Below are 14,363 nucleotides of genomic sequence, written 5' to 3'. Positions count from 1 at the left end.
TACATTCTTTTTTTTTTTTTAAATCAACTGTAAAGAAGCTAAATAATAGTGCCGATTGCCAAAAACACTGCAAACACTGCACGATAAAAGTTGAATGCATTTAACTGATCTTTCTAATAAATAAAAACATCAGTTGTATCTTTGCAGGAAAGACACTATAGCAAATCATCCTCACTTACTTGTCAATCACTTTAACTTGAGAATGAATTTTGTATTCTGTGAAAAAGTCTCACTGAAGGGCAATTAATAATACCTGCTTAGGCCTGTCAAAGCTCAGGAAAATACTCCCTCTCTCAATAAGTGTCTGTACTATCCTCTTCAGGTGCTATGATGATAATATAATGAACGTGCCACAAATGATTTTGAGTGATTCAAAGTCCCTCTGCAGTGTGTTTGGTCCTCCTGTCATTGGGAATGAGTAAGCAGCAGTACCAGCCTATCAGCATTAGAGGTAACAAAATCTTTTCTTCTTTTTTTTTTTTTTACTGACAGTGCATTTTCTCTCCCATCAGAGCTCCAGTGCCTAATTAAATGTATTTAGCATCATAAATATTCCAGGGGGACAGGTTGACACAATGAATTAATGTCTTGCCTCAATACCAGAGCCTCTCTATTGGCTGTGGAGAGAAAGTTAGCCCAATGCCAGGTAAATGCTGCTGCTTGCATGGCTTGTTATAAATTAGTAGCGCATTTGATTTCTAATACTGTGGAACTGAAAATACATTGATACTGATTATGTCACAGGACTAGAATAACCACTAGTGACATACACTGCGAGTGAGCAGGCAGCAGCTGATAGTAGATATTTTGTATTGTTGTAATCTGATTCATTTGTTTCTTTACCATTTCTGTCTTTCTTGTTGTTTTATAGTGTGGGTATTGTTTAAAGAAAAAGTTTGACATCTTGGGGAATAAGCTCATATATCTCTCATATCTTTCCGATAAATATAAAGCTACAGCCAGCAGCCTGTTAACTTAGCTTAGCACAAAGACTGGAAACAGGAAGAACAACTAGCCTGGCTCTGTCCAAAGGTAACAAAATCCACCAGCTCCTCTACAGCGTAAACACCTTGTATCTCATCTGTTAAATCCACACAAAAACCAAAGTGTCACTGTGAGGTTGCCTGGAAACCAGCAGAGACTGTGCCTAATACAAAAAAAACAACTAAATACTAATACTAAACAGTCCGGCGGCACATAACACCTCGTAACACCACGACGTGTAATTTGTACATCTTGGTTTATCCAAAGCCAGGCCAGCTGCTTCACCCAGTTTCCAGTCTTTGTGCTAAGCTAAGCTAACCAGCTGCTGGGGTAGCTTCAGATGTGAGAGTGGACGCCTATCGAACCTATCGAAAAAGTGAATATCAGTTTTTCCCACAGTGTTGTACTATTCTTTAAAGAGCTATTCGATGAAATTTACTTGAGATTACAGAGAGCAAGATTAGCTTCCCTACGTGATTGGTCATTTGGTTCAGAGAAGTACCATCTCTACCCTCAGTGATTTGTCCTGGTGGGCTTTCCGTGCCAGTGTTCACCAGCCATAAGCCAAACACTGCTGCTAGCTCGGTGTTTTTCTGTGGTTGAGCCCCACCTCACCTTGCTGGTACATTCACCAGTGCCCTCTGCTTAACAATGCCCTGCACAAGCCCCTCAGGAGGACAGCAGGGAATTTTGGATGACACCCGGGTTTAAAATCCCTTTCCAAGTCCTCACCCTTGAAGAGGGAAACATTTCACAGCTTATTTTCCTTGCATGGGCAGCGAGGAAAAGTGTACAAGTCTGTTAAGCCCCCACCAGAACAAATAGGTAGCTGCCAGACAGGGCTGAGGGGGCTGGAGAGGATAGAATTACACGTTATTATGTTCATTTTAAATCTAGATATTTTTTCCTAATTTTCTCACATTTTCTCTTGCCTGTGAAAACGCAAAGACATTACTTCTCTCCCCCCAACACATGTAATTGCAATTTGCAAGAGCTAAACTAATTTTACGACACAGGAACACCTGTATTCATCTCCATATTAATAGAAAACAGGAAGTATAAATCCCAATTTTCCAGCAGCCAGTGTCAGGGAACATGTTCCTTGAGGGAGAAGGCTGTCTCCTTGCCATTAAAATATTGGTGTTCTCCCCCCGCTTTCTCTCTACAGCGTCCCTTCTGAGCCGAAAATCAGATATCATAATTATGAATGGCACCAAATCTACATCACTGGACTTGACACTTTTAATATACATATATGCCAATGCACATTTAAGTCTCCACTGTTAAGGTGTTCTGTATGGTGAGTTATAGTGCCGTGTGGCGCCGCTCTAGAATACAGGCCCCTGTGAGTCTCATTTAGCTGTGGAAAAGGGAGGTTTGACCGATCGGCTCATTTGGATTAAGCGCAAGTACAAGGCCTGAAACATCTTTTCGAAAAGTAGAGAACTAACTTTTACATTACTCCTAAAGCCACTAAAAATCTCTTAGTCTCACACAGGCAAACTCAGCTATTAACAGAGGGGGAGAACTGCATGGTCACCATTATGAATCAACATTAACATATTAATACAAGGGGACATTCAGTGCTATCCTCTTAAACATATCTATGCATATAATTTTTTTTATATACTAATGATCATTAAATGTACAAATTTAACCATTAATGAGTGCGAGTCTCACTCTGGGCTGCATCCCTCTCTGTGTATGTCATTACACCATGGACCTGAAAGCCGCGACCGGGAGCCATTGTCAGGTCAGGCACTACAAAGCTACGGCTGATGTAGGTGGTCTACGTTGCCTCATTAGTAACAACGTGAGCAGTGGTCTAATGAACTTAAGACAATGCTAATTAATGGAAGAGAACAAAGGCTTAACATTTTGAGAAAGTGTGAAGCACTGAGTCTGCTTGTACGACAGCGTTTAAGCCACCTTAATCCGCTTGTGATGCGGCGCATGGTGCCTCGACCTCGCAGCGGCGGGGCAGGTCAGAGGGAGCCGCTCCATACCTCAGCTGATATAGTCACCTGTGACAATCCTTTATGGGCTGATAAAGTAAGGGAAGTCTCTCAAGGAACAGTGCAGTGACTTGGCGGAGGGTCTCCCCGGGGAGCAGGTGTCAGGGTTGTCTATCAGAAGCCTGAAAGGAGAAAAGGGACGTGTTACCGGGCTCTATTGTATCCCGGTTGTCATTGACTGATCGGGTCCATTTAGCTGGCTTTCACAGTGAATGAAACCACCTGAATAGATGAAAGCGAGACAGCCTTCCCGACAAACAAGGAGCCCTGGAATATTCATGGAGGATCTGTGAGGAAAAGATTAATGTATTAGAAATTAAAATGGGGCCCGGACGTATGATCTTGCTCTAACACTTGGCCAGACCTGTGTCACCCGCCGCTAGCGCCTGAAGTCGGCACATGCCGCTGCCAAGGTGGAGAGGAATCATTAAGCACCCTGCCATTGTGTGAGCAGAATAATCAAACTTCACCCCCCCCCCATTCTTTCCCGCAGCACTGACAATGAATAATTCTGGAGCCATTTGCAATGTTAACGGCACCTATCTGGGCCATCCATGCCTTTATGATAAGAGCTCCAAATATGCATTTCAACAGTCTGAACAGAAGCTGCTTCACCGGCATTTCAAAGGACACCTGTCAGTCATCTGAAAGAGCTGTCAGTCTCTGTCACGCAACGGTGCCGGTGAAATGGCCCAAAAGATAATCTTTACTCCCTCTCTTTCTCTCTCTCCACCTCTCTCTTTCATATCAGAGCAGTTACATTTGCAATAGAGTGACAAGTGATTTACACTGGAAAATGGATTGTGTTTAAACTGAAAAAGGGGGGGGTGTATTCTTTTAGGCAGCGTTATTCTTTGCCGGTGTACAGCTGTATCAAACATGTTATCATAAATGTGATCTTGGCTACACTGAATGTCATTATGTTTGATACCATGAGCACTATAGACGGGCTACTGAGCTCAAAGGTGACTTTGATAATTCCTATCTCTCTAAACAGAGCTCTGTCGGAGCGGGTGGGATCAAACAGGTTTGTGTTTCCAAAAAGTTTGACCTTCTGTTGTTTTTAAATGGAATGGGACTTCAAATTGAGTTCACTTCAGTGTGGTTCATCTACCATGCTCTACAACACTGCTCTGTTATATCTCTATCGATTTTTACTTAATAAAATCTCTCTTCCTTTTTATTTTTTTTTTACACAGAAAAGACAAATAATTGATTTACTACAAACCTGTTTGTTGCAGATTGTAATGGCACGGCCACTTTATTGGCAAGGAGACAAGTGAAGCTCCCTGCCCCTCCTCATGTAGGCCAGTAATTTGTTAAGCACGACTAACTTGTGTGCCACCAGCTGTTGGTGATATTTACAGCTGAGTGCAGAGGATGTGGTTTGGACCGAGGCTTGCAGGGCCAGGGCAGCACTAGACCCAGTCCCACTTCGCTTATGGCCACTCCATTGGGTGAGGACAGCCAGCACAGACCACAATACCATAACATCACAATACAGAGGTCCAGAAAATAAGACAAAACTCATTTCTTTTCTTCAGCTGGACAGCTTGGCTCAGCGGAGCAAGGAGCAAGCCATGTGCTCATGATACTGTGAGTCTGAATCTGGAGAATGACCTTTAAGTCATCCTCTCCAAAATCTCCTCTGTCACCCTTCGAAATGTACTATGCAATAAAGTTAAAAAAAGATCCACGGTATGGGAGGCCCAGTTGTTTCCCTGCAGTGCACCACTCTCCCAGTCACAAAGAGATCACAGCTAAATTGTGGAACATTATATCATGCATACCAGACATCAGTAGCACATTTTGATCACTGAAGTCCGCTAAAACTGCCTGAAACTGTCTTCAATGTGCTCCTGGGAACTCCGCCAACTGCCAGAGTCACTTTAGTTCATCCAGCACAAGCCAATACAAAAGCTCTGTGGAAACCCTTATGCTTACCCATTCAAAATTCTTTGTTGTTTTCCAGCAAACCGGGCCATTTCCACACAGAACAAACAGCAATTTAACGAGGAATTCAAATTTTGGGCACTCCTCTTTGTCACATAGTTTCCACACCATGTCCGTTCCTTCAACAATCTCCTCATTGTCGCTCAAGGAGGACATGGTTCAAGAAGTGAGTCACTCGATGAATGTTCACTTTCATTTCAGAGCGCAGTAGGCTGGCATAATCCCTGATACTGAACCCTGACTCACTGGGTCTCTTTTAGATTGAGCGCTCTGTCCGTCTTCCTTTGTGAAGAAGGACTTGCACTCGCACTTTTGACTAGATAAAGTTCATCCACACGCTCACTGATGAAATTACATGTGTCAGAAAGACAACAAGGCTGTTGTGAACGAAAACATTATGAGGAAAACCCGCTGAAGACAAATGAGCACACGTTCAAATAACTCACGAGTGAATGAAACGTTATGAGTTAATCAAATGAAGTGAATAAAGGAACAAAAGCGAGTAGTTATCTTGTCTGCGGGGGGTTTTTTTTCTCTTCCATTTTGAAATCGTCACACAAATGAATGTCAATAGATGTGCTTGTACAACAGCTTCCTTACAAATTATTCAGTGACTACAATTTTGCAGTTGAAAAAGTCACACACGGAAAGCCATTTACCTGAGTCACAAATGAGTGTGTAATTGAGTCCTGAGGGAAAATAACTCAGCTTAACTACTGGAAATAATGTGTAAATTCAATACATTTCCTAATGAGCTCATTTGAGTTTGCTGCAATTATATTTGCTAGTCAAGGTGCAGATAGGATTCTGCAGCTGAGTTGAGGTGAATAAAACCAGCTCTCTTGTATTCATTAAAATTAGCATATGGACCTGTCAACACTTCTCAGAGGCACGTTGTAACAATGCCATTTAGCCCTGCATCAAGCACTGCCAGTGGAATGAATGCATGTGGTGGGTAAATGCCTCCCCACCCCTAGCGACAGGGGTGGAATAGGACTGGCAATGCTGGCTCTGACGCACAAAAGAGGCTGCGTTTTAACAGCCAGGCCCTGGCCTCTGACCAGGGGCCATCCACATCAACACTGCTTACACTCCACCATACCTCCCAGCTACTGGGCCAGCCGACCAGCTCTATGTACACATGGAGACAGACAGGGAGAGGAGCAAGGCTGGAGAAACGAAGACTGTGTGTGTGCGTGTGTGTGTGCGTGTGTGTGTGTGTGTGTGTGTGTGTGTGTGTGTGTGTGTGTGTGTGTGTGTGTGTGGAGGTGGGCGGATGGTGGTGGGGCCAAGGAGCAAAGAGAAGGAGATAGAAATAAAGATAGGTCTCTGCATAGTGAGTCTCTGTATCTTCCCTTTAACAGCTCTCTATTGATCTTCCTTGACAAAGTGCATTTTTCATCTTAATAACACCATATATTATATATTATAAACAATTATTTTCTGTAAATACCCAGAGTCTATCTCCTGATAAACTTAAAAAATATTCTTATCAAAAGGTTCCAGGAAGGAGAGGCCGATGGAAAAAAAAAAAGACCCCCCTGTATTGTTGTTTGTCATCATTACACTGAAGCTGCCAGTGAGAGAAGGTATTGTTGCTCAGCGGAGCACACGAGGCCCTCGTTGCATTGTTGTGCCAGGATTTTAAAACAGGCGCGAGTTATCAATAGACCACAGACTATTCGACTCACTCAGCTGTGCCTCTCGATACACTTCAGAACCTCACACGCTGAACAGCCAGCTATGATCTCACACAATTGGGCTGCTTAACTGACACACACTTTGTTTCCAGATGGATCCAGGTCTATGTCTAATGGATAGACGGTGCCATCACTCCAAAGCCTGCTGACTTCCTTTTAGCTCTTTATTCCTTACAAAGAATGAACTGAATATACAGTATCAGTTGGATGGCACTATTCCAATTAATGTAAATCTCATTAGAATTTGCCATTTTGGATATTAGAAGCCACACTGTATTAAAGACATAATTAGCCTTGCGATCTGCTTATGGCAGCAGAAATGGAGCCGGTGAATTCAGCCCCGTGAAAGAGACCAGAGGAATAAAAGACATGGCTAAGGAGAAGACAAGGCCTCAGCTGTGATTACCTGGAGCAGAAAACCGAATGTAAAGGCCCTTGGGCTGGCTTTGATATTTCCATCGTTCTTTTGTCTGCTCTGACCTGGACTACATCTAACAGACCTAGACTGGAGGTCAGTAGGAATCAGGGGAGAGGAGAGGAGAGGAGAAATTAAGAGTAGGGGCACAGTTAAAAATGTCCACTATACAGTTTTCCTCTCCCTCCCTATTTAACTCACACACGACAACGCTCATTATAGTTACCTTTTGTCTAGTATTTGGTGCCATTACCACTCCCACCCCAGCACTAAAAGAACTGGGAACAAACTTTATTCTGTCTAGGTGCTTATTAAAAGTTTACATATTCACACTTCTGCGACCCTTAATGAGGATGAAGGCGGGCTTGTCATCGCTTTATGACAAACTATAGGCAATAAGGTGTAGATTAATTAAAAAAGCTGCCCTATAGTCTGGGCATAACAACTCCAGAATCAATGCATTGCTGGAAAATGGCATAAACAAATGAAAAATATTGGCTGTTATTAAGTCTTGTAAGCATACATACAGAATAAGACTGTCTTTGTCTTGGCTGGCATGCATTTCTAAAGTCGTGTGCTGTTACAAACAGTGTCAACAGACTTGCGAATGGGGGGTGGTGGCAGAAGGGTGTCTAATTATCCAGGTGTCACACTGCTAAATCTATTAGCATCTCCTGCCCTGTGGTGGCCTAAAAGGAGAGAATGCTTAATTAGGGACTAGAATACAGTAAAAAAAGAAAGAATAAAAGGTCTGTGGTCTATTTCATTAGTGTTTCTAACCGTGACTTGGGTGTGTGATGCAACTATGTCATGGCAGGTGTGTATTGCACAGGATCAACAGAAGCGCAGCGGTGAGTGTAAAATTGTTTGCATGAGCGTCTCTCGAGAAAGTTGCAAGCTATACCACAACCACCAGAGGCCAAGCATTCAGCTCATTCTAAACAGGCATGTTTTTAACTGGCACTGCACTAGTACAAATAATTATTGGGCGCAGCCCTTCTTCATTTTTGTAATAAAAACACTTTCTTGAGTCAACATTATGGGAGAATTTCTGTTCACAAAGGCAGGTGCTCTCCTGAGCTTCAGTGATGGAAGGAAGGGGTCAAATATGTTCACACTGAATCAAAAACCATCAGAAATTCTACCAGATGTCAAATCTAACAATGCAAAATGTTGCTTTTGTCAGTGACTTTTTCATACCTTACATACTTACAGAAAGTCTGGTGTTGGTCATCTAATGTGCTTACCCCACTGCTAACTAACTGAACCAACTACAGACGACAAAATAATAATGTTTCAAAATACATATTGTGCAGAACTGGGATGCTCTTTCAAATACTGTATTTACTATAGACAGACAGACAGACAGACAGACAGACAGATAATTAATCCAAGAAACGCACTCGTATAAGAGCAAGCTTGTGTAACAGCTATTTTAACACTACAACAAGAGTATAAAGTTACTTGATGGATGAAGTCCGGCTACTGCATGGGAATTTAACTGCATTTTAAATCCGCTATAGCTTTCAATGACAGCTCACAACCGTTTCTCAAAACATGTTTTTGTGTGTAGAGTAATACAGCCGAGCTCAAATTTCTCTCGTCCCTTCAAGCGCAAAATACGAAAGGCCTGGGCTGCCACCACCTGATTCAATCAAGTGTGTTACATTGTATACCCATGGGCAACAAGGCAACTTGTATTTTAATTAATAATGTAATACCCTGGTCTCAAAGCCTTGACCCCTGGCATTCTTGCTGGGTTTTTTTTGTAAATACTCTCAAGATCCCAGCAAAGGTGCTGGGAGCATTGTTCTACACACTCATGCAACTGGATTTGATAAATAAAGCTTGAAACTAGCACTTTGAAGCATTATGTGAGAGAAGAGCATTAAGCATTATGTGATAGCTTAGTAACCAAGTACAATGTGGCGCATGCCATTAATTATGTAAAAAATAATTCAAAGAAAAATGATCAGTAATACTAGAGAAGGATGGGGAACGAGAAGATAAATTCGACAGTATTAGAAAAGTAATTTACTGGGTTGGGAAAATATTCAGTGTACGCATAGGACATGGTGTGAATGAAAGTTAACGTTAAGGGCTATGAAGACGGAGACATGGCCGTGGGTGCTATGTTGTGAGGAATAACATGCACAGTGAAGGGTAAACGCACGCTTCTTTGGAGATCCTGGACCGGAAAGAAGCCCGAGGGAGCTGAAGGGCTTGTGGGGTACGGGCTGTATTCAACCTTTCTCTGCAGCCACACACACACACACACACACAACACGACAACAGGGAATGATGGCACTTTTACAGTATGCCATGAGAAGTACTGACTCATTTGTTCACACAAACAAAAATGTTAACTAAACATATAGAAGTAAATGATTGACTGGCTTGCAAGAAGTCACAGGAAAACATCAGAAATGACTGACGCACTGCAGCCATGTTTTTAGCCGTAGAGATGTGATTTATTAATGTTTGCAAAGAAAAGATCAATTCCCTGCCAATGATTTATACATGGAATTATATATAATTATATACATACATTTGTATACAGTATATTGTTTGTCATTTTATCAGAGGGTGTTTTAAAAGTATTCATCGTTTTTAAACCACAGCTGACAAAATATCAAACAAGCAATATTATTGAAGTGTTTTCTGAAATCACAAATTTAATTTCTAATAGAACAAACATTTTAATTAGCTAACATGAGCTCAGCCACGGGTAAATCTAAAGTGATTATTCCTGCCCTTAGAGAAAGGCTGTCTCCCTGCGCTCTGTCAAAAGGTCAATTATGGCCCCAAACCGGCATGCAGTGACAGTGACCTGGAAGCGCTACTGATGACCCCACATCCAGGGGCCCAAAAGAGTTGATCATCTAACATGCAGGCTGCCCGGAGCCATGGAAATCTGACATTTGTCCTTATTCAAATGAACACAAACAATATGCATCTCATGCCTCTCGCTAACCTGTGCCAAATCTAAGGCACAGGGACCAGCAGTCTTAATGCATTGTCCTCCAATCCAAGTCCATGCCCTTCCCTGTGAGTATAGCCACACGGCAATCACACACAGAGCCTGCAGTAAGAGCGGACTGCAAAAAGGCTCCATCGTCACCAGCATCTGCACCAACACTGGTCATTATTGTTCTAGTCTGCAGGGGTCACAAAATGGACTGGGGTCAAACAGGGAAGGAAAATGTTATTCAAGTTATGTGTACTGCAGGAACAAAAAAAGACGGACTGATAATTTCTGTGTGAACATTTTTCATGTTGATGTTGGCTGTCATTGAATGATCTAATATCTAAATCCTTGAAAGAGGCTACACTTGTTTTGTTTTTTTGTGTTAAATATAAAAATAAATGATTTTAAATAAATGATCCATGCTAATGTTGCTCTTTGTCTGCCGGATGCGTCAATAGAAAGCTGCAGGGTTGACGTATAGCTAATGTAACGAACTACACCGCGGTCACATGAGGGCGAGTATACTCAACAAAGCTGTGAAGACTAGTCAGCATGATGACGTTTTTTAAACATTCGCGAGAGGGGTATCCACTGAAGAACTTAATATCAGTGAACAAAAAAACGTTAAAACTTGTGTAACCTCAGACCTTATTTCAGGCATCTAACCAAACGTCCACTGACTTCAAGACGAGGGAACCGGAAGCGCAAAAATACAAATTTCCGTGTTTTAGGACTCATTCCTATAGCACTTTTAGGGGAACTAGTTTTCCACATTAACTTGAAAGGTGATAATATGTCAGTGATGATTTTTACAGCTTGTTTCTGCTGCCCCCAAGTGGCCTAAAAATCAGTTACTGTAGGTTTAAAAATAATGCATCTAAATCTCAGTTAAAGGATGAGGCTGGTGTGATATTCCTTATTTTTCGTACTGTCAACAAATCCTATGAAAAGTAAACTACATATTGATCAAAATGAAGGAACATATCAGTGCAAAACTGTGGCTCACTGATGTGATCTTACTAGTTTTTGGAGAATAGTGGTGGTCTATGGTACAGAGGATTAAGATGTATCTGGCTTTGACTGCACAAACAACATTTCCAAGTGCTCTGATCAATTCAATGTTGATGTTTGGTCTTTTTGACAATAAAAAAATATTACTACACCAATCCTTTATGTTTGGTCAAATATGACAAATGTCCATAATGCACTGTGCCTTCATGCTAAAGCCAACATGAGCCAGTTTACTACACTGGAGTAAAAGGCTTTGCAAAAATACCTCTATAAGAAGGTTATTGCCGTAACACCGGTGTATACACAGTAAATTCCCCCTGAATAGCACTTGCCTGAAGCAACACCTACCATAGTAAATGCTTATCCATGTGGACTTCCCATCTCATGCTGTTTTGTCTGTGTGTGCAGAAGGTAGCAGCCTGGGCTGGAACTGTATGACACAGAGCCAGGGCTCTCATGTCTTCAGGGCGTTCCACAGAGCATGATCATGAAAAGCAGAAACATGAAGAAAACCGCAAAAGGTTGAGCCATGGAAACGTCTTTCTTCTGCACGTCAGTTAATTTCCTCTTTTTCCCTTTGGTTCCACATCACTTTTCTATTATGTTTTGAACACAGTGAAAACATAATACAAATCATGCTGCTGGGAAAAAAAAGAAAAAATCTAATCATTACGCCCTCAAATGAAAAAATGGACACCAGTGAAAAATGTGAGGGAATTGTTATTTTTCACATTCTAATTCACATCACAAGGAACCGAAAAGAAACACATGCTGTATATCAGATTGGTTTGGTGCCTTTTGCCTCGAGCCATGCAGCACACACCGATATTAGTTTTAAATACAGATTGCTGGCAATAACAAAACAGAGGAGTCCATGCCTGCCACATAGGCCCCGGTCTGGAGTGCCTCACATTGCCGGCTGGCCAGGACAGCTTCAATCAAAAAGCTCAAATAAATGTAGTTCTTTGGGCTCTGTCAACTGTAAACTGTTATTGATCCCAACAAATTAAATTTGTTCACGTTGATCGATCAAACACATTATCTGTGTTTTCCAGTCTATTACCAGCAAGTGGAAACTCAAGAGGCATCAATAAATAGAGCTGGGTCACCCCGGGTAGATTCCGTTCAAGCTAGAAGGGCTGTAAAAACAGGCGACCACACATAAGCACTCGTACTTAAAGGTAATGGACCTGCATCCTGACTAAACGCTAAGTGCCTGGGGTGTCTAGATGTGGAAAGCACTTCTGTCGCACCTTCAAGGTCTAGAGACACTTGTGTACGTACTGTATACTTGCCCTCCTCTCTTCTGCCCTTGCTAATTTCTTCCCCTCCACCCTCATGCACCGACTTATGAAAGCCTTCCAGCTGGCACACAACGCCTGCACTTGGCAGGTCGGGGGGGGAACATGAGAATTAAACCTATATCTCCCCAGCTACCAGTTCTCAAATATCAGTGGAGTCCAGCACTTCACCAGGGACTGATGGGAGGAAAGCATGTCAATGAACAAAAAGCTCCTTCTGGCACGACTCCTCTCAGCTGCTCTGCTCACTGCTATCACAGGAGTTATGTTGTCATAAGGAAGTAGGTAGAAATGATCCCATATGAGGAAGGGATCCATCTAGCAGTTCAATGTCAAAGTGATGCGACTATGCTTCGCTTAATGTGTGTTTCAAGCACAAAATGTAGCTGTTTTCCACTGAATTATAAGTTGTCACTAGATAGATCTACACTGTTGCCAGTTGTATTTGGCGCACGTTCCTAAAAGTGATGCAGTCGAAAGCAACGGTCCTGCAATAAATCCTACCTTCACGAAGGTTATGAAGTTCAGTCTTTGTTTACTGTTTGAGCGGCATTGGTTCAACTTTATGATCATTTTGGAGGTTGTACCGTGGGCATGGTGGAATTGTATTGCAATTTACTCTGATGTATTTTTATTATTTAATCAAACCCTATTATTATAAATGTAGTAGACACAAAAAATGATTTTTTTTTTGGAAACTGAGTGTAGGTTGCAGTCTTACTTGGGATCTGAAGGTGTGTTTCTTTGCAAAATATCTGAGGAAAATGGTTTCTTTAACCCTCAAATTGAAAAGAAAAGAGTGTGGAGTACTGCACGCTATAAAGAAGTGTATCTGATCAGGAGAGTGATATCAGACAGTTAACTTCAATTGTAAAACAGCTTATTTTATGTAGAAAACACGTATAGAAACTTTCAAAGTTGTCCTTTTGCATTTCTTCACACTAACAGGAGTGACAGCTCGTCCACAAACTAAAGGCAGCCTTACTATAATAGGAATATCCGCCCCTCTACAGTGATAGAGCAGCTCTGATAGCTCCTTTATTATGGAAAATTATTTTAAACAGCATAAAACGGCAGAGGCTCGTTTTTTCCCATGTTTCTGCCACTATCACTCCAGCTATTGATAAGATGTCTAAATTTATTGCAGAATAATTCTGCAGGAAAAGAGATAAAAGGTTGCTGAATAAAATATGAGGCGAAGGCTGTAAATTGTAGCAATGCATATCATTTCATTCAAATGTAGGACGCAATTACCATCTGCTACACTCATCAGTCCCCTCCTTTATGACTTAATTATATGTTTAATGCTATCAGATCAAGGAAAGGGCAAAACAGATGAATGAGGGAGAAAAAGAAAAGATTCCGCAACAAGACAAAAGGCAGATGAAAAGTAACATAATAGGATGGAATTGATTTCATTCACCAGGAAATAGAAAAAGTTAATTTAGATACAATGTTCCCTCATCTCCTGCGCCTTTGTACGATAATAAGCCCAGTGTGTTGCCATTAGGTCTCATACCAGGCAAACAAAAGAAGTCAAGTTCTTTAAAACTGAAAGTCTTCCTGCATTCACGTGGAGAAGACGGCAAATTGGTGAATCACTCAAAGGGTTACACGATCAATGCAATCGTTTCAGTCCATGACATCAATGTGTTATCTTCATAAAACTTAAGGTTCAGCAGAGGTGAGTCATAGACGACTACAACAGCTAAATGTATTCTGTCGTGGTCCGTTTTAAATGACTCCATAGCCAGGGCACAATGAAACTTCACAATACGGAAACTTTTTGTTTGGATGCAAATCGTGTACGGCAGTGTTCACAAAGAAAACCGGGGTTGTCCAAATGGCTGTGGGGTAAAAAGCTAGCCAGTGGGCATCCCAGGTGCCAGCGGGCACTGTCCTAACTGTGTACCTTTGGCCAGAACTCATTATAGGGTGACATTTAGGACTGCTGCTGTCCATGCCAAGTCAGCCCTCTGGATTGAGACAAATTATGTAGTTATTTTTTATGTCAGA

This window comes from Anarhichas minor, unplaced genomic scaffold, assembly GCF_050575085.1.
Source record: "Anarhichas minor isolate MPS153535 unplaced genomic scaffold, ASM5057508v1 ptg000004l, whole genome shotgun sequence".
In the NCBI taxonomy this organism is placed as follows: Eukaryota; Metazoa; Chordata; class Actinopteri; order Perciformes; family Anarhichadidae; genus Anarhichas; species Anarhichas minor.
The sequence above is the reverse complement of the archived record's forward strand: the minus strand, read 5'-3'. Positions refer to the sequence as shown.